Source organism: Bos grunniens, chromosome 28, assembly GCF_055505025.1.
Source record: "Bos grunniens cultivar Pamir isolate PY7600 chromosome 28, Bosgru_T2T1.0, whole genome shotgun sequence".
Taxonomy (NCBI): Eukaryota; Metazoa; Chordata; class Mammalia; order Artiodactyla; family Bovidae; genus Bos; species Bos grunniens.
The window spans coordinates 44,559,990-44,578,013 of NC_141192.1; the positions used below are offsets into that span (position 1 = coordinate 44,559,990).

Below are 18,024 nucleotides of genomic sequence, written 5' to 3' on the forward strand. Positions count from 1 at the left end.
CAGTCATTTAAAAAATTTTCCCAAGGGGTTCCCAGATGGGGTGTGGAACCTTAGAGTGAGCAATTCACATATTAGCTCAAACAGTTTGTACCAGATGTCTGTGCACTTAAACCAAACCAACAAACCAAACCAAACCAGAACTTCACCAGCCAGGAGTCACACTCCAAATGAAACAAAAAGCAAAGAGATGCCCAGAAGTCAAAAGTCAAGTGACAAGAATGCCCCCAAAAGATGGTAAAGTGATGCCCCAAATCAAAAGCCAAATGGCATACACGCCGAATGTGACTTCCCAGTTGCACTAGACCTGCGACCTGGCAAAGTCAGTGCCAGCAGCCTTTTTAGTTCTGATGCTGCTGCTGCTAAGTCGCTTCAGTCGTGTCCGACTCTGTGCGACCCCATAGATGGCAACCCACCAGGCTCCGCCATCCCTGGGATTCTCCAGGCAAGAACACTGGAGTGGGCTGCCATTTCCTTCTCCAATGCATGAAAGTGAAAAGTTCTGATAGTTTCAAGCAATTTCTTGTTGATTTTCTGTGAAGAAGTTACTCTATCATTTCCTGTGTTAGAAGCTTCTAGATACCAATCAAAGCACGGCCAGCCTTTTCTAATTGTGCACACAAAAATATCAATTTTAGAATATCAAAAGAACCCCAGTTTGGCCATTTTAGGTTGAGATCTCTTTTAGTATAATTTCTCCAATTAGGTACTTGCAAGTATGAGCTCCCTGTGTATTATACATGAATCTGGCTAGAGTGTTAGTCAGAGGCTGGCTTCCTGACACCTCTTTCTTTCTGTTTTTGAGAGATTCTGTTTCCCATTTTAAGCTGAATTTGTCAGGGATAAAAATCATTAGTGAACTTGTGTAGTGGGCCCACGTGCTGCTTGTGAGCTTAACTCTTCCAGGAGTCACCCCAGAGTCGTTTCAGCTCATCTTACGTGTCTTGGATTCTGCCTCCAGCAATCTAAGACCATCGTGGCTGCTCAGGTCACTAAATGGCCAGTCCTTATGTGCGACCCCCGGATGACCAAGTGTGTTAATTAATAAGTGGGTTTCCCTATGGGACCACTGCACGGTATGAGGACTAGGCCTCCACCACTCCTTAAATTTCTCAGTCACCTGAGAAAACCGAAACTGGCCAGGAGGAGTCTTGTCCCTTTTCTTCAGAGCAAAGCTCTCATGCATTTTTCTCACTTTTATCCTGACAAATGGCAGTCAAATTTAGTGTCAGATCAGCCTCTTACTTAACCACTCAGCCAAGACCTTTCAGTCCCCTACAACGGATTGACCTCAGCATCTTTCAGCTGAGCCCCAGGTAGTCCTTGATTTTTTTTTCCAATTGAGCCCCCTTACCCAGTACCTTTCCACTGGGTTGGCAATTCTCCTGGCATCTTTCGACCAGCCCCCCCATCCAGTATCTTTTAACTGGGTGGGAATTCCTCAGTATCTCTCAACTGAGCCCCACTCAGTGTCCAGACCATGAGTGGGTATGCCCTGGATGTTTCACCTGGGCCCACAGTATCTTTCCTACTAGGAGGGGGCAGGTAACCTGCTCCACCACCAAAAAAAACTCAGAATCTCAACCAGTACGGGAGATTCAAGAACCAGGAGAGACTTACCCAAATTTGTCTGCGCTCCCCCAGGAGGTGGATGGGTGCAAGGGGCTGCTGCTGGTACCAAAGTTCTGGTTCCTTGTGGAGTCCAGTCAAAGAAAGGAAGTCCTCTCTGGATCCCTTTGTGGTCGCCACATAACTGTCGACTAAAAAAAGATGCACAACTTCAGAGTTGTGAGTTAAGTTTTATTTGGGGCAAAATGAGGACTGTGGCCGGAGAGGCAACGTCTCAGATAGCTCTGAATGACTGTTCCAAAGCGACAGTGGAGGAAAGTCAATATATAAGGTTTTGGTGAAGGGTGAGTTCAATACCATGAAGCACTCATTTTACAAAAGGTTTTTGTTGGTCATGAGGATCTGACATCACCATGAAGGGATTTAGTGCTTCTCTAGATATGAGGAGATGCAAGGATTGAGATCATAAAATCTGTTCCTAAAAGCATCCAACTATATAAAGATCCATCCCACCAGATTCCCTGGACCACAGAGCACCTCACTCCAGCCTGAACTCCCTCAGGGGATGTTGAAGGTCCACAGCTATAGCAGCTTGGGGTTCAGTCTCTGTAGAGGCAGATGGCAAATGCCTTTGTTGTTCAGTAGTTGGCAATGCTCTTGGTAAGTGCCAATTTGTAGTTCACACTCCCTTCAGCCAAAATGTTCATTATGATCATGTTTCCTTCCTCCTCCGATTCTTTCTTTCCTCCCAAAGTTAATCACGACTCTGTGTTTTCATTTGTTAAATCTTCTATGTTCCAATGGTTTCTTCCCCCTCCCTGCCCCTCCCCCACCCCACCCAAATAATCCAAAATCAGTAACAGTATTTATATCTACTCAAATATAGAGGTTCTGGGCTTCCCAGGTGGTGCTAGTAGTAAAGAACCTGCCTACCAATGCAAGAGATGTAAGAGACACAGATTTGATCCCTGGGTCCAAAAGGTTTCCTGGAGGAAGGCATGGCAATCCACTCCATTATTCTTGCCTGGAGAATCCCATGGACAGAGAAGATGGCAGGCTACAGTCCATAGGGTCACACAAAATCAGACACGACTTAAGCAACTTAGCACACACATGTGTGCTAAGAAGTTCTATTCTTCACTTCTTCTGGCAAATTCCTCTAATAAAGCTCTGATCCGTGAGCCTGTCTGGAGGCTGCTACCCATTCTTGTGTAGAATCATCTGTTATGTAGGTGATGTGCCATCTTTCTTTTTCTTGATTAATTTCCTTCTTCTGCTGAAGCACATCTTCTGAAGGAAAGTATATAGAAGGTAAAATATTTAAGTCTTTGGTTTTCTGAAAATGTCTTTCTCTTACAGTTTATTTGATTAATAGTTTGCCTGAGGGTAGAATTGTGGCTGAAAGTCATTTTCCCTAAGAATATTGAAGGCATGTGTCATTATCTTCTATCTTTCAGTTTTGCTATTACGAAGTTCCATGCTATTCTGGTTTCAAATCTTTTATCCATCACACATACACTCATACACACACACACACACAACCACATCTGGAACTTCTAGAATTTTTCTCTTTATTCTGGGTAATCCTACATGATGATATGATACTTTTCCAGAAATTCATTATTGTAGGCACTCTGTGTTCCCTTTCAGTGTTAAGTCTTTGGCCCCTCCATTCTGGAAGGTTTTTAATCAAGGCTTTGATAATTTCCTCTCTGCCAGTATCTCTGTGTGCTCATTCTACTGTTTCTCTTTATCAGATATAGAATCTCCCCGATTGTATCTAAGTTCTCTTTTCCCACTTGCCATGGGTTTGTTTCTGTTGTCCAATTTCAATCCTTTGAAATAGTTCCTGAAGTTTATCTTCCAATCCTGTTCATGAAGTTTCTACATTTATATTCTATTTTTCAAATCCTAGTTTTAATTTCCAAGAGGCCTCTCATAGTCCTTGAAGATATTAAGAAGTTTTTTGTTTTGTTTTGTTTTGTTTTAGTTTTCTGTCTCCTATATTATCAGTGTTTTCTCTGGATTCCTTTTTTCTGTTTATCTTTCTATTTTGTTCTTTTTTATATTGATGGCTATTGAATATTGGTTCATATTAAAAATTCAGACATCAAAAAGCTGACAATAAGATGTGTGTAGGGGGAGTGGGTGTAGGTCTATCCACAAGGGCTACTCACAACAATCCACATTTTCCAATGGGGGAATCCCAAGTGTCAGCCACCATCTGTCTGGAGAGAGGTCTTTTCCTCTGTTCTGCTATCCAGAGACAGCAGGAGTGCAGGTATGACTTCCAGGCTTTGACAAGAAGCTGAGTGAGAATGCAGTGTTTAATCTGCTTCCCTCATACCCAACCCTTTGTCACCCCCTCTCTCTCTGGGATCTCTGATCAGCTTTTCTAGATATGAACTCCTCATATCTCCTAGGTGGAGGGAGACGGGAGAGGAGGTATGGGATTTAACATGATGTGTGCACATCTCCTTGAACCCCTACTCCATGTTTCACCCCTGTTTTCTGTGGGACTTTGCACTTTCCAAGTCCTGAGGCTTATTCAGGACTTCTGCAAATTACTGCTCTGCCTTCAACACTCAAGCTAAGACTTCTTCTAACCCACTAAGTCAGTAATATCTCTGTTTTCCATCCTGAAAAAAAAATGTGTTGAAACTTATCAACTATTTCCTATTTTCCCAACCTCTTTTTCTTGTAGGTTAAACTTTTTCCTTTAGAGTTTTTGGATGGTGAGAAAATTGACTCTGTGGCTAGCCTGCTCTGTTTTCAGACTCTGTCCTGAAAATCATTCAAGTCTCTTCCATTTATTAATGGTGGGGTCTTGAGCAAGTTAGCTACCACTCAAAGCCTGAGTTCCCTCACCTATAAACCTATGACTAACACCTGCTATAAACAGGTTCTCTTCTGGTGAAGAACTGATGTATATAAATGACTTAACTGGTCTTTGTTTATCTTGAGCTAATTATCTCGGAGAAGGCGATGGCACCCCCACTCCAGTACTCTTGCCTGGAAAAATCCCATGGACGGAGGAGCCTGGTAGGTCCATGGGGTCGCTAACAGTCGGACACTACTAAGCGACTTCACTTTCACTTTTCACTTTCATGCATTGGAGAAGGAAATGGCAACCCACTTCAGCGTTCTTGCCTGGAGAATCCCAGGGATGAGGGAGCCTGTTGGGCTGCCGTCTATGGGGTCGCACAGAGTCGGACACTACTGAAGGGACTTAGCAGCAGTAGCAGCAGCTAATTATCTGGTTTCTTTTCCCACATCTGACCTACCCTAGGACCTTCTCCTTGGGTGCGTATGTACCCCTCAACCAAGATGGATCCCGAAGTGAAGGCTTCTGGGAGAAGCAAGACTCATTATGGCTTGGCATTAGCCCTGAACTTTTGACCCACAAGGAGCCACCTGTGCATGTGTAGAATCTTCCTTGTCCCAAAAGGGGGAAAATGGAGATCCCTTAATCCTTTACTTGAACAAGGTTTTGTCCCTCTTTGTCCTTGCCATGACTATTACCTTAAGGCGTTTACAAGAGGCAAAGACTGGCTATTTACTCTGTTTCTGTTGTAACTTCCTCTTCGGAGGGCAAACAGGAGTCTGATTATAAATGCTGTAACTGGATTTCAACCCATCTCTTGTTTCAGGAAATGCAAACAGGAGGCTACTTGTAGGTATCTAGCCTGAAGCCTACTTCTTCCTGTCCCATGAAATGCAAACTGGAGGCCAGTTGTAAATGTCTAACCTGGAGCTCATCTATCTCCTTCCTCAGATTCAACATAATTCCTATCAAAATACCAATTGATAATTTTTGTCAAAATTCACAAGTTGATTCTAAAATTTGTATGGCAATGCAAAGGGATTCAGAATGGCCAAAAGCAACAGTGCAAAACAACAAATTAGGAAGACTTACACTTTCTGAATTCAAATTTTACTACAAAGCTACAATAACCAAGACTGTGATACTGACATAATGATAGACATACACCTCTATGGAATAGAATTGAGAGTCTAGAAATAAATCTTTATGTTTATAGTCAATTGATTTTGACAAGCGTTCCAAGATCACTCAATGGAAAAAGAATAAACTTTTCAACAAATAGTGCAGGGACAGTCATATATCAAAAGATGCTAAAGAATGAAGTTGTACCTTTTTCACACACAATTCATATAAACTAACTCAAAATGGATCATAAAACTAAATGAAGAGATAAAAATCATTAAATTCTTAGACGAAAATATAGTTAAGCAATCGTTTCTTAGATAAGACACCAAAAGCACAAGCAAAACAAGGACGCAATAGAAAAAAAAAATAGATGAATTGGGGTTCGTAAAGATTAAAGACTCTATTCTAAAAAGGATAGCATCAAGAAAATGAACAGACAATCCATAGAAGGGGGGGAAATATTGTCAAGTCTATAAAGGACATGCATCTAGAATATATAAAGAATTCTTACCATCAACAGTAAAAAGATAACTAACCCAATAAAAAATGGACAAAGGATCCTTTTTTTTGTTTGTTTGTTTCAGTTCAGTTCAGTTCAGTCGCTCAGTCGTGTCCGACTCTTTGCAACCCCATGAATCTCAGCACGCCAGGACTCCCTGACCTTCACCAACTCCCGGAGTTCACCCAGACTCACGTCCATCGAGTCCTTGATGCCATCCAGCCATCTCATCCTCTGTCGTCCCCTTCTCCTCCTGCCCCCAATCCCTCCCAGCATCAGAGTCTTTTCTGATGAGTCAACTCTTCGCATGAGGTGGCCAAAGTACTGGAGTTTCAGCTTTAGCATCATTCCTTCCAAAGAAACCCCAGGACTGATCTCCTTCAGAATGGACTGGTTGGATCTCCTTGCAGTCTAAGGGACTCTCAAGAGTCTTCTCCAATACCACAGTTCAAAAGCATCAATTCTTTGGCGCTCAGCTTTCTTCACAGTCCAACTCTCACATCCATACATGACTACTGGAAAAACCATAGCCTTGACTAGATGGACCTTTGTTGGCAAAGTAATGCCTCTGCTTTTTAGTATGCTGTCTAGGTTGGTCATAACTTTCCTTCCAAGGAGTAAGCGTCTTTTAATTTCATGGCTGCAGTCACCATCTGCAGTGATTTTGGAGCCCAAAAAATAAAGTCTGACACTTTCCACTGTTTCCCCATCTATTTGCCATGAAGTGATGGGACCAGATACTATGATCTTCGTTTTTTGAATGTTGAGCTTTAAGCCAACTTTTTCACTCTCCTCTTTCACTTTCATCAAGAGGCTTTTTAGTTCCTCTTCACTTTCTGCCATAAGGGTGGTGTCATCTGCATATCTGAGGTTATTGATATTTCTCCAGGCAATTTTGATTCCAGCTTGTGTTTCTTCCAGCCCAGCGTTTCTCATGATGTACTCAGCATATAAGTTAAATAAGCAGGGTGACAATATACAGCCTTGATGTACTCCTTTTCCTACTTGGAACCAGTCTGTTGTTCCATGTCCAGTTCTAACTGTTGCTTCCTGACCTATATACAGATTTCTCAAGAGGCAGGTCAGGTGGTCTGGTATTCCTATCTCTTTCAGAATTTTCCACAGTTTATTGTGATCCACACAGTCAATTAGGGAAATGCAAATCAGAAGCACAATAAAGATATCACTTCAGCTTTCCGCGTCCCTCGCGGTGGGCGGCGGGCGGCGGGCGTCAGGACTGAGCCTTGCACTGGGATCCGAGGCTTTTCGGTCAACGGCTTCTTAGCGGGCCGCGCCGCAGCCTACCCGGCTCTCGGTGGAGAGAAGATGGTGGGTCAGAACAGCGCCATCGCCACCGGAGTGTGCGGGGCCCTTTTCATTGGTTACTGCGTTTACTTCGTTTACTTCGACCGCAAGAGACGGAGTGACCCCAACTTCAAGAACAGGCTGCGAAAACGAAGAAAGAAACAAGTTTGCCAAGGAGAGAGCTGGGCTTTCCAAGTTACCCGACCTTAAAGATGCTGAAGCCGTTCAGAAATTCCTTCTAGAAGAAATACAGCTCGGTGAAGAATTACTAGCTCAAGGTGAATATGAGAAGGGTGTAGACCATCTGACAAATGCGATTGCTGTGTGTGGACAGCCACAGCAGTTACTGCAACTGTTGCAACAAAGTCTTCCACCACCAGCGTTCCAGATGCTTCTGACTAAGTTCCCAGCAATTAGTCAGAGAACTGTAAGTGCTCAGAGCTTGGCTGAAGATGATGTGGAATGAGAAACAAATGTCAACATAATGATCTCAGTTAAAACATATTTTTAAAATCTTAACTCAGAAGATGATCAGCTCTGGGGGAGTAAGGGCAGATAAGCACATTATGGACTGACCTCCACAGTGAAGTCTACCAAAGTTAATTTTTACTTTGTATAGATCCATTTGTCTGTTTTATTTATTTTTCCCAGTGAAAAGTATATTTTGATAGAGAGCTTTTCATTTTATAAATACACTATGAATTACTGGGGAAAAAAAAAAAGGTATCACTTCAAACCCACCAGGATGACAGTGGTAAAGTAAAAATATATATATTTGGTCTTTGCCCTTGGTTTTTGGCCTACGGTTTCTAAACTCTTTGGAATTTCTTGAGTGGTAAGAGTGTCTTTTGTTATTCAGAATGATGCCTTTTTGATCAGATCTAAATTTATGCCGATGAGGTGGCTCTTTGTGGGCCCTTCACCATGGGGACTTGTTGACAGAGGAAACAACCACATGATTAGAAAGTACACCCGTGGCGGATTCATGTTGATGTATGGCAAAACCAATACAATATAGTAAAGTAATTAGCCTCCAATTAAAATAAATAAATTTAAATTAAAAAAAAAAAAAGAAAGTCAGAAATAACTTTCTAACCCTGGTCCTCTAGGGAAAGGAGATAGAGACTGAGTTCAAACACCAAAGGCCATTGATGTAGTCAGTTGTGCCTAGTCAATGAACTTTGATAAAAACACCGGAACAAAGAGGCTAAAAGAGCTCCGGACTCTGACCATGCTGACATGCTGGGAATGCGGCAAACCTAGAGAGGGCAGGGAAGCACTGCACCCCACTACCCCTGCCCTGTGCATCTCTTCCACTTGGCTGTTCCTAAGTTGATCCTTTAAAATAAAACTGTCATCATAAGTATAATGGTTTCCTGAGTTCTGGGTTATTTCAGCCAATTATTGTACCTGAAGTGAGGTCATGGGAAACCCCAAATTTGTAGTCACCACAGCAGAAATGTGAGTAGTCTGGTGACCCCATGTGCAGGTGGAGTGTGAAGTGGAAGCAATCTTGTGAGACTGAGCGCTTAAACCTGTGGTATCTGTGCCAACTCCAGGTACTTACTGTCAGAATGTAATCGAATGGCAATGAAAGCAAGCGGGACTCTGTGGGGCTCTGCGTATGGAAGCCTTTCTTTGTCCTCAGTTTCTTGTTTGTAGAAAATATGTTTCATACAGACTCCATGACCTTCCCTGAGTTCCAAAGGCCAGGTTCAAACACTTGCTAATCAGGAAAGGGAGGGGATGTGGAGAGAAGAGAGGAGGAGTCAGGAAACAGTGGTACATCTTGGGGCAGGGTCCTGGCTCCCCTGGCTTTAACAAAATATTGTTAAACACACATAACAATATTTTTAGCTGTTTTGCAGATACTGAACCCCCCACCAAATGGAAGATAATAACTATTTGATGAAGCATTCTTTGTTCTATAGAGAGGGTCACACAGTTCAAAAACCTTGAAAACCACAGAAGCCCATCACGAAACCACGTGATGCCAAATGATTTCTGAATTGAAGGGATGCAGTCTCTGCATGCACCCTGACCTTTATCAGCAATCCCACTCCTTGATTCTAAGACTCCTCACAAACCCCCTGGATTGGGACAGTTTTGAGAGTATCACCCCGCTGTGGCCCCACTCGCCTAGCAAAGCAGTAAAGTCATGTCAATTACAAATTGGCACTTGCCTGTCAATTACTAACAGGCACTTGCCAAGAGCATTTTCCAGTGACTGAACAACAATAAGGACATTTCCATCTGCCTGTGCTACTGCAGCTGCTGACCTTCAACATTCCCTGAAGGGAATTCAGTGTGGAGAGTGAGTCACTCTGTGCTCCAGGGAAACTGGTGGAATTGGTTTTTTCAGGAACTGATTTTGTGATCACAATCCTTGAATCTCCTCATATCTAGAAAAGCACTAAATCCCTTCATGGTAACATCAGCTCCTCATGACTAGCAGAAAACCTTTTGTAAAGTAAGTGTTTGATTGCATTGAACTCCCTCTTTTGATTGCACTGGACTCCCTCTTCACCAAAATCTTATAAATTGACTTTCCCCAAATGCCTCTTTGGGTCAGTCTCTCAAGCTATCAGAGGTGCTGTCTCCCAGTCTGCAGTCCTCATTTTGCCCCCAATAAAACTTAACTCCCAACTCTCACATAGCACATCTTTTTAGTTGACAGCTATTTTTCCTACTTCACCCAAACTCTTTCTCTGAGATTCAGTTCAGTGCCAGTGTACAGAGGCTGACTTTCAGTATCATGAGGACACCCAGTTGAAGTCAGAAAATTGATGATCTGGTTGTTGTTGCCGGGGGGCGGGTGGGGGGTGTTTTGTAATGAAAAAGACAATAGAAGTGTTGGTGAGGACATGGAGATGTTGGAGCATTTTACATCGCTGGTGGGGATGTAAACAGCGGAGCCACTTGGCAAAGCAATCTGGCAGTTCCTCAAGATGTCCAACATGTTTACATATAACCCAGCAGTTCCACTCCTGGGCGTATTTCTGAGAGAAATGAAAACACAAATCTACCAAAAACATTGTACATGTATGTTTGAGGCAGCATTATTCATAATAGCCAAAAAGTAGGAACAATCCAAGCATTCAACTGATAAAAGTAGCCTATTCATTCAATGGACTATTATTCGGCAATAAAAAGGAATGAATAACTGACACGTGTAACAACATGGATGAACCTCATAAACATCATGCACTTAAGCGAAAGAAGTCAGTTACAGAAGACCATATATTATATGATTCCATTTATATGCAGTGTCTATAGAGATAGGAAGTAGGTTAGTGGGCACCTAAGTCAGGGGATGTGGGGTGGGGGTGGGTGATGTTTGCGGACTATAAAATTAAATACAAAAGTCAATTTTTAATTTAACATTATTATTGGTAGTAAAACAATATAAATTTGGGGGATCATTTCAGCCACCACTCTTAATTATAATTTGACGTTTATTTCTCAGCTGCCCTGATGCTGATCAGAATTGCAGATGAAACCAACTGCTCCTTAGGAAGCTGTTTCAACCACTATCGACCTGTCTGGATGCAAGAAGGCTGTGATAAAGACAACTGATGTTCAGGATCACCTGTGTATGTCGTCCCCTCCTGTTTGAACCATATGTGATGACTTAACAGTCTCAGAAAACTCTTTCCTGAGTAGAACAACGTTGCTTCACATCTCAGAAGTCAAAGCAGTGAGTTCCAGTAAAAACACTCTTCTCAAAGCCACTTGACATTAAATTTTCAGCTCAATTTCCTGAAGAATTATCAGAGCCATAGAATGGAGATAGTAATCATTCTCCTAGTCACCACATAAGAGGTGAGAAGGCCCACTGTTTCTAAATACACAAGCACGAGCCTGAAACCATCTCACAATAGCTCAGCTGCTTGATGATAAAAATCTGAAGTGGGGTTAGACAGAGGAAAGGAGTGGGACAAGGTGAGCCTGGGGCACTGCTATGCTGCAATCATGTGGGAAACACAGACAAGAAACAAGAATATGGCCCATTTCATCACATTTGGCAGACATGCTTCCCATGAGTAGAAGTATATCATTTTATAAAAATGAAATGCTATGGAAAATACAGTTCTGTAGCCTGTGTCTTTTACTTAGCAGTATGTTATGAAAATCTATTGATAGCATTTAAAAGGAGTCTGATCGTTGCAGTGTATCCCTCCACATAATGATACCTTCATTTTACCAATCTTTCCTGGTTAGCTATTTAAGACTTCAGTTGGGTTTGGTCATTTTCTATAATAAACAAGTCTTCAGTGGAGCCCCAATATTCATGCTCCCAATGGTCCTTGCTGTCTTCTGGGGGCTGTTTTTACACCATAGGAAGAAGGGTACAATTCTTCTTCTAATGCTTAGCTGAAATAAAATTTTGTTCCAGAATTTTGGGGAACTAGTCAGGAATTCAGGCAAGATGTCTAAGAAATAGACACAGGAGCAAGTTTACCGAGAGCCAAACATGTTTCAGACACTTTATAAAAGGCCACGTTCCAACTCCTTACTTTATAGAGGGGGATACTGAGATCCAGAGTAAACCACAGAGCTTCTTGCTTTATCTGACACTGAAACTCAAGGAAGCATGAAGGTGTGAGAGCCATGGGCAGGGGGGAGATCGCTGGAGGCCCGAGGGCTTAAGGCAGCTGTGGCCGAGTCATAGCCCTATGACTCTCCTGGAGATGCTGGGACCCCTGGAGGGCTCTGCCGCACTCCCAGATGGACTCTGCAACGTGTTTGTATGCTTGTGTATGTGAGGAAATGTTTCTAAATGAAGATAGTTTTTGCTCCTTTTCTTAAGACGAGTCCTCCTCATTGTTTCTGCACCAACCTCCATAAACCTCACAGAGGTGCTAGAGTCAATACTGTTTACAGTGGCGGGGCTGGGGGGTGGGGGGGGGGAGGCTGTGGTCCGAGACTGGGCTGCAGGAAAGTGGAAAGTGAAAGTGAAGGTCACTCAGTCGTGTCCAACTCTTTGTGACCCAACCAAGGGATTGAACCCAGATCTCCTGCATTGCAGGCAGATTTTTTACCAGCTGAGCCACAGGGGAAGCCCAAGAATACTGGAGTGGTATCCCTTCTCCAGGGGATCTTCTCGACACAGGAATCAAACCAGGGTCTCATGCGTTACAGGTGGATTCTTTGCCAGCTGAGGTACGAGGGAAGCCTGGGGGTACCCCTCAAAGAGGCACTGTGTTCACCCTTCTGGTCTAGATCACAGTCTTTTCTGTCCCGGCCTCCTCAGCAAAGGGCCTGCAAACATTCAAGTTCTGTCTTGTTACAGACTCTCCCAGCGGTTCACAGCCAGCTGTGAGGACAGACTCCACACACTTTTGAAAAGAACCCAGGCTGCCACCAGAACCCTTTTCTAAGGGAGCTGGGCTACTATGCCTGAATCCCACAGTAAATGAAGGGTTGAGAAGAAAAGAATTTTTAATGCCACATTACCAAAACTCCTGGCTCCCAGATGGCTGATGCTAACAGGTAAGGTCAATCCAGGTAACAGTCCTGGAGGTCTGTTCTCTTAAGAAACACAGACATCTCTATGATGCTCCTTAACCGGCCATGAAAAAGTTACCCTTTTAGCCTCTTATAGTTAGAGATTGTTATCAATTGTTTGAGAAGACGTTAGGTTGTGGTTTGGAAAGATTTCTGAAGTCAAATGAAAATAATTACAATTGACTGTACAATTGAAATAAACAGAGATTTCATGTTTAACCATGTCGACTAAAAAAAGATGTACAACTTGAGAGTTGTGAGTTAAGTTTTATTTGGGGCAAAATGAGGACCACAGCCCAGGAGGCAGCATCTCAGATAGCTCTGTGAGACTGCTCCAAAGAGGCAGTGGGGGAAAGACAATATATAAGGTTTTGGTAAAAGGGGAATTCAATACCATGAAACATTCATTTTACAAATGGTTTTTGTTAGTCATGAGGATCTGATGTCACCATGAAGGGATTTAGTGCTTCTCTAGATATGAGGAGATGCAAGGATTGAGATCATAAAATCTGTTCCTAAAAACATCCAACTATATAAAGACCCATCCCACCAGATTCCCTGGAGCACAGAGCACCTCACTCCAGCCTGAACTCCCTCAGGGGGTGTTGAAGGTCCACAGCTATAGCAGCTTGGGGTTCAGTCTCCATAGAGGCAGATGGCAAATGCCTTTGTTGTCCAGTCGTTGGTAATGCTCTTGGTAAGTGCCAATTTGTAATTGACAACTGACATGCTTTCCCTACATTTTACACCTGATGTAATTCCACCAACCTTCACTGTTTCAGTCCACACTCCCGTGTGACAGAGCCTTGTACTGGGTGCTCACCAATCCTCTGGAGGCAGTACTTCTCTCCTTGTATCTATAGGGTATGAACAGGGCTGTCTTCCAAGGGAGCTGGTTTTGGGGTGCAGGTAGACAGAGGAAGCCAGGGCTTCCCGGGGCCACAGCACAGCCTGGAGAGTCAGGTCTGATCCCTGCTTTCACAGATGGGCCATGAGTGGGCACTCAGCAAGGGGATTTCCCTGAGGTTACCTAGCTCTCAGGACCAGAGCTAAACAATTAAGTTTTAATGAGCCTGACTACAAAGCCCGCATATGTCCACTCTCTTACAGCTAATAAGAGACTTCCCTGGTAGCTCAGATGGTAAAGCGTCTGTCTACAATGCAGGAGACCTGGGTTCCATCCCTGGGTTGGGAAGATCGGCTGGAGAAGGAAATGGCAATCCACTCTAGTACTACGGCCTGGAAAATCCCACTGACAGAGGAGCCTGGTAGGCTACAGTCCATGGGGTTGCAAAAAGTCGGACACGACTGAATGACTTCACTTTCACTTAAGGACAGAATCAAATCTGACTTTTGGAACTTTCTCCCTCTCCTCCCCAAACACTGAGACCCACCACTCCAAGCCACTGGCCACACTCACCATCCGTGCTAGACAGTGTGACCTGCCACCCACGTCCCAGCTTTACTCAGGAGTCACCCCATCTGATGCTTTCCACATTTTCCATGGTCCCCTCCTCCCACAGCAGTTTATTCAAACTTCTTTGATGGAATTGATCCAATTATAAAGAAATCCTTGTCACTGGACTGTTGGTTTTGTGGGGACTGGTGAGGTTTTCTGTCATCAGAGTGTAGCCAGCTCCTGACATGGAGCTCAGAGAGGTTATGGAGTGAGTGTTATATAGAAAGTTCAGAGTCTCTGTACACAGGAGTGAGTGAGATATAGAAAGTTCAGAGTCTCTGTACACAGGTGCCAAATCAAGTTCAATCTTTAGGTGAAGTAGAAAAGGATAGCTTTACCGCTTTGACAGGCAAAGGGGAATACACCAGGTTTCTGCCTTGAAAAACTATGTGTCACAACTCCAGGGAACTTGATGAGGGCTTTTATACCAGTGGGTCCAAGGTGGGCGACTCTGACAAGATTAAGGTGTGAGCAAGGCCTGTAGACCCTTAACCTCAGATGGTTGATCTTCTAATCTTGATGAGCTTCTCTGGTCAATTTAATCTTGCATCAGGTGATTTCTTGGCTGCTGCTTCTTTGATTAGCAACTGTTTAAATTCACTCTTTGGAACTCAGGGAAGATCATAATGATCATCATGGCTGGAGTCTTGCCTACAAAAAATGGGGAGCAGAAAGGCCTCTGTGCCTGGGAACCCCACAGAGCCTCACTTGGTTCCATGCTTGGGGATTGGAGAGCCCCTGCCTGGTTTGACCCCAGCCTTCCTGTTATTGGCCTCCTACTCAGCCTTCCTGAAGAGCTCAGCCAGCCTCTCAGGGGCCACTTCTGGCCCCAGCCCAGACAAACCTTCAACTTTCTTTTCCACACATGTCCAGGTTTTGAGGTCCCACCTTCCCAAGCTGATGCTGTTCCTGCTGCCTTGGCCCATGCCCTCCACCTCTATGTCCTGGGCTCCCTAAAGCACCAGGAAGAACTCTGATTTCAGGTTTATAGACATCACGGTTTGAGGTCTCTGAGGGAAAGCTCCTTTCACAAACTAACTTCAAATAACAGCCACCCTCTTAGGGAAACAATGAGACCTTTCCAAGTGGGTTTCCCCATCTGTGCGCTGTCCAACACAATGCCACCAAGAAACAGAGCTGCAGAAGAATTCCATGGAAAGAATTTACGATGTAATGTCATTAAAGAAGAGCAGGTTACACACAATACACCAGATGAAGTATGGTCACATCTCTGTACACACACGCATGTGAGCATACATACACTCAATTATGCTTGGAAAGTAACTATTCCAAAGCTTAGTCACGGTTACTTCTTAATGGTGGGATTTCAGTTCATATTTCCCTTCTTAAAAACCATAGTTGTTCAAAAGGACAGATTTATCGAGTCCTTCTCTCAATAACATTTTTTAAAAATGTTTGGAAAACATGTATTATTTTGTAATAAAACAGAAATTGTAATGAGACATAATATAAAGTTACTTTACAAATGTCAAATGTATACATTCAAATTCCAAAAGTATACATTTTATGGATATTAAAACTGACAGTGTTAAACAGGACTTGTTATCACATTAGGATCTAAACAAGATACCCAAATATACACCTAGGACTCAACTCTACTCCCTGAAGCAGAAGGTAAGAGATCAGGTTATGTGAGTCACGTGGTTGCAGAGTGGAGGAGGAAGGAAAGAGGAATGTCTCCTGGACAAGTCGCTGCTACAGCCCCGTCTGGGGCAGCCCCCACTTGGGGGCTTACACCGTGCTGCGCGGGAGGCTCTGTGTGGCAGCAATGGCTACTGCGGGCTCCTTGAAGAGCACCCCATAGTAGCGGGGATCACTCTGGCCCTCCATCTTCCTATTTCTTGGGATGGGCCCCCTGACCTGGCACACAGGGCGGCAGGAGAGCTCAGGCCCTACCATGCTCTGTAGTTTCTGCTCCACCCAGAGGACACATCCAGCCTGCACCAGACTGAACTAGCCTGCACCAGACTGAACTAGCCTGCAGTCCATGACCCTTCCCTGCCCTCAGCCATCTGCTCCTGCATAAGCTCCCCCATCCCCACCCAGGGCACTTGGGACACTGCAGAATGCTGCTCCTTCAGCTGTACTCCCTCATCTCTGTCAGGGTGCCCCCAGCCCGAATGGCCCTGGGCTTACAGGGACCACCCTGTTGCTGTCCTGCACAGCAGGGGGCTCCAGCCTTGAGAGGTAACTCCTTTAGAAGCACCCTCCTTTGGCTCAGTGGGAGGAAGGGGATCCCCTCTTAACTGACACACTAGGTTTGCACAGGGCCGCCACTACAGGCTTTTCCCTGCCTGCTCCCTTCTCTGCCCCTGGCCTGGAGGGAGTGGGTCAGGGGGAGGGAGGCCACTCGTGCTGCAGGCCCAATTAGTGGTTGTCCTCCGTGGCTCCCCCAGGGTCCTGTGCACTGTTTGTCTTCAGCTGTAGGCATTTGGCTCCAGTCTCAGGAGAAGGGAAAAGGGCCCAGCCAACTGTCCCTGGGGATGGGGAAGCCCAGTGAGAGATTCTGGGAAAACACTGGGGACCTGAGGTCCTGAGTGTCCCAGACAGAGGAGGGGGAGGAGTGGCCTCAAGGAGAAGGTCAGTGCCAGAGGAGGGCAAAACACAGTCCCCCATGTTGTCTAGGGTATCCATAAGCGTCCCCACCTTCTTTCTGTGCCTCTTATCCAGGAGGTGGCCTGTCTCACAGAGGGCACACAGGTGACCCAAGAGCTGTGCTTCACAGGTGAAGACAATGCTGCCAAGGATGCTGATTTCTGAGCCCAGGGCCTACCCTCAGCAGGAATAGCAAATTGATGCCCCAAAGTCAGAGACTCAAGCCACCTGACTCCTTGGCCATCCCCATCCCCATCTCATCCCCCCAGCCCCTTGGAAAAGAGTTATGTCCAGAAAGAGTGTAAATTGCTTTGAAAGCCCAAGAAGTGTATTAATAACCCTATAGTGCTCCCTGGAGCTATATAAATGCTAAGTAGAACAGAAATTACTCTGCAGGATCCTCTCACCCGAAAGATCGGATATAGCTTCTTTTAATAAGTCATCAACACGACTTTTAAAATAAAGCAGCCTCAGCCCTTTCAGTTCTGACCACAAGACAAAGCGTATTGAACCAAAGGTTAAAAACTCCAACTGATGCAGGGCTTTCTCGGGTTTGTCGCTCTTCTAGATCCTCTGTATTGCAACGGATGAAGATGAGCCCTGGGCGGCCTTTGTGGAGACGGTCATCACTGTGACTGTTTTTGCGCTGGTTGTTGTGGTTGTTGGCATCTGTATTCATCCCCTCACCCGTTCCTGGATGAACAGCCCAGAAGTGGATTTAGATTTTTGATTTGAAACGCCAAATGGGCGAATAAAATATAACTCTCACCCACTCACGTTGTCTCTCAGAATAAATTGTAACATGCAAGTTTCAATTAAGTTTCTTGTGACCTCATGTTGACTAAATATAAGGGTTTTCTTTTCCCAACGTTAGTGGGTCATATGTAGTCAGTCTTTGTCCTTCAGATGGTTGTGTGCACTTTATTGGAGGGATTTCTATTTTGTTGACTGTGTTGCAATGCCCCTCCCACCCCCACCTACTCCAGCAGCCTGTAGAGCAGACAGGAGTCTGCACGGAGTCCTTTTTGCCCTGGATTTCTTGTGCTCTTGATCTGGTGTTCCTCTTAATACCTCATCTCCTTCCTTTTCAACTTAATTAATCCTCCATCTCTTGCCTCATAG

The 18,024-nt window shown here is 44.4% G+C and overlaps 1 long non-coding RNA gene and 1 pseudogene across 1 annotated transcript; both read left to right on the top strand.

The window, feature by feature from the left end:
- The first annotated feature begins 7,313 nt into the window (after positions 1 to 7,313).
- Positions 7,314 to 7,900, top strand: LOC147343283 (mitochondrial import receptor subunit TOM20 homolog pseudogene; annotated as a pseudogene).
- Positions 7,901 to 12,250: 4,350 nt separating this feature from the next.
- Positions 12,251 to 17,717, top strand: LOC147343284 (uncharacterized). The gene is made up of 3 exons (XR_015156704.1): positions 12,251 to 12,482; positions 12,613 to 12,812; positions 17,471 to 17,717. It is a non-coding gene; the product is annotated as an uncharacterized LOC147343284 (long non-coding RNA).
- The last annotated feature ends 307 nt before the right edge of the window (positions 17,718 to 18,024 follow it).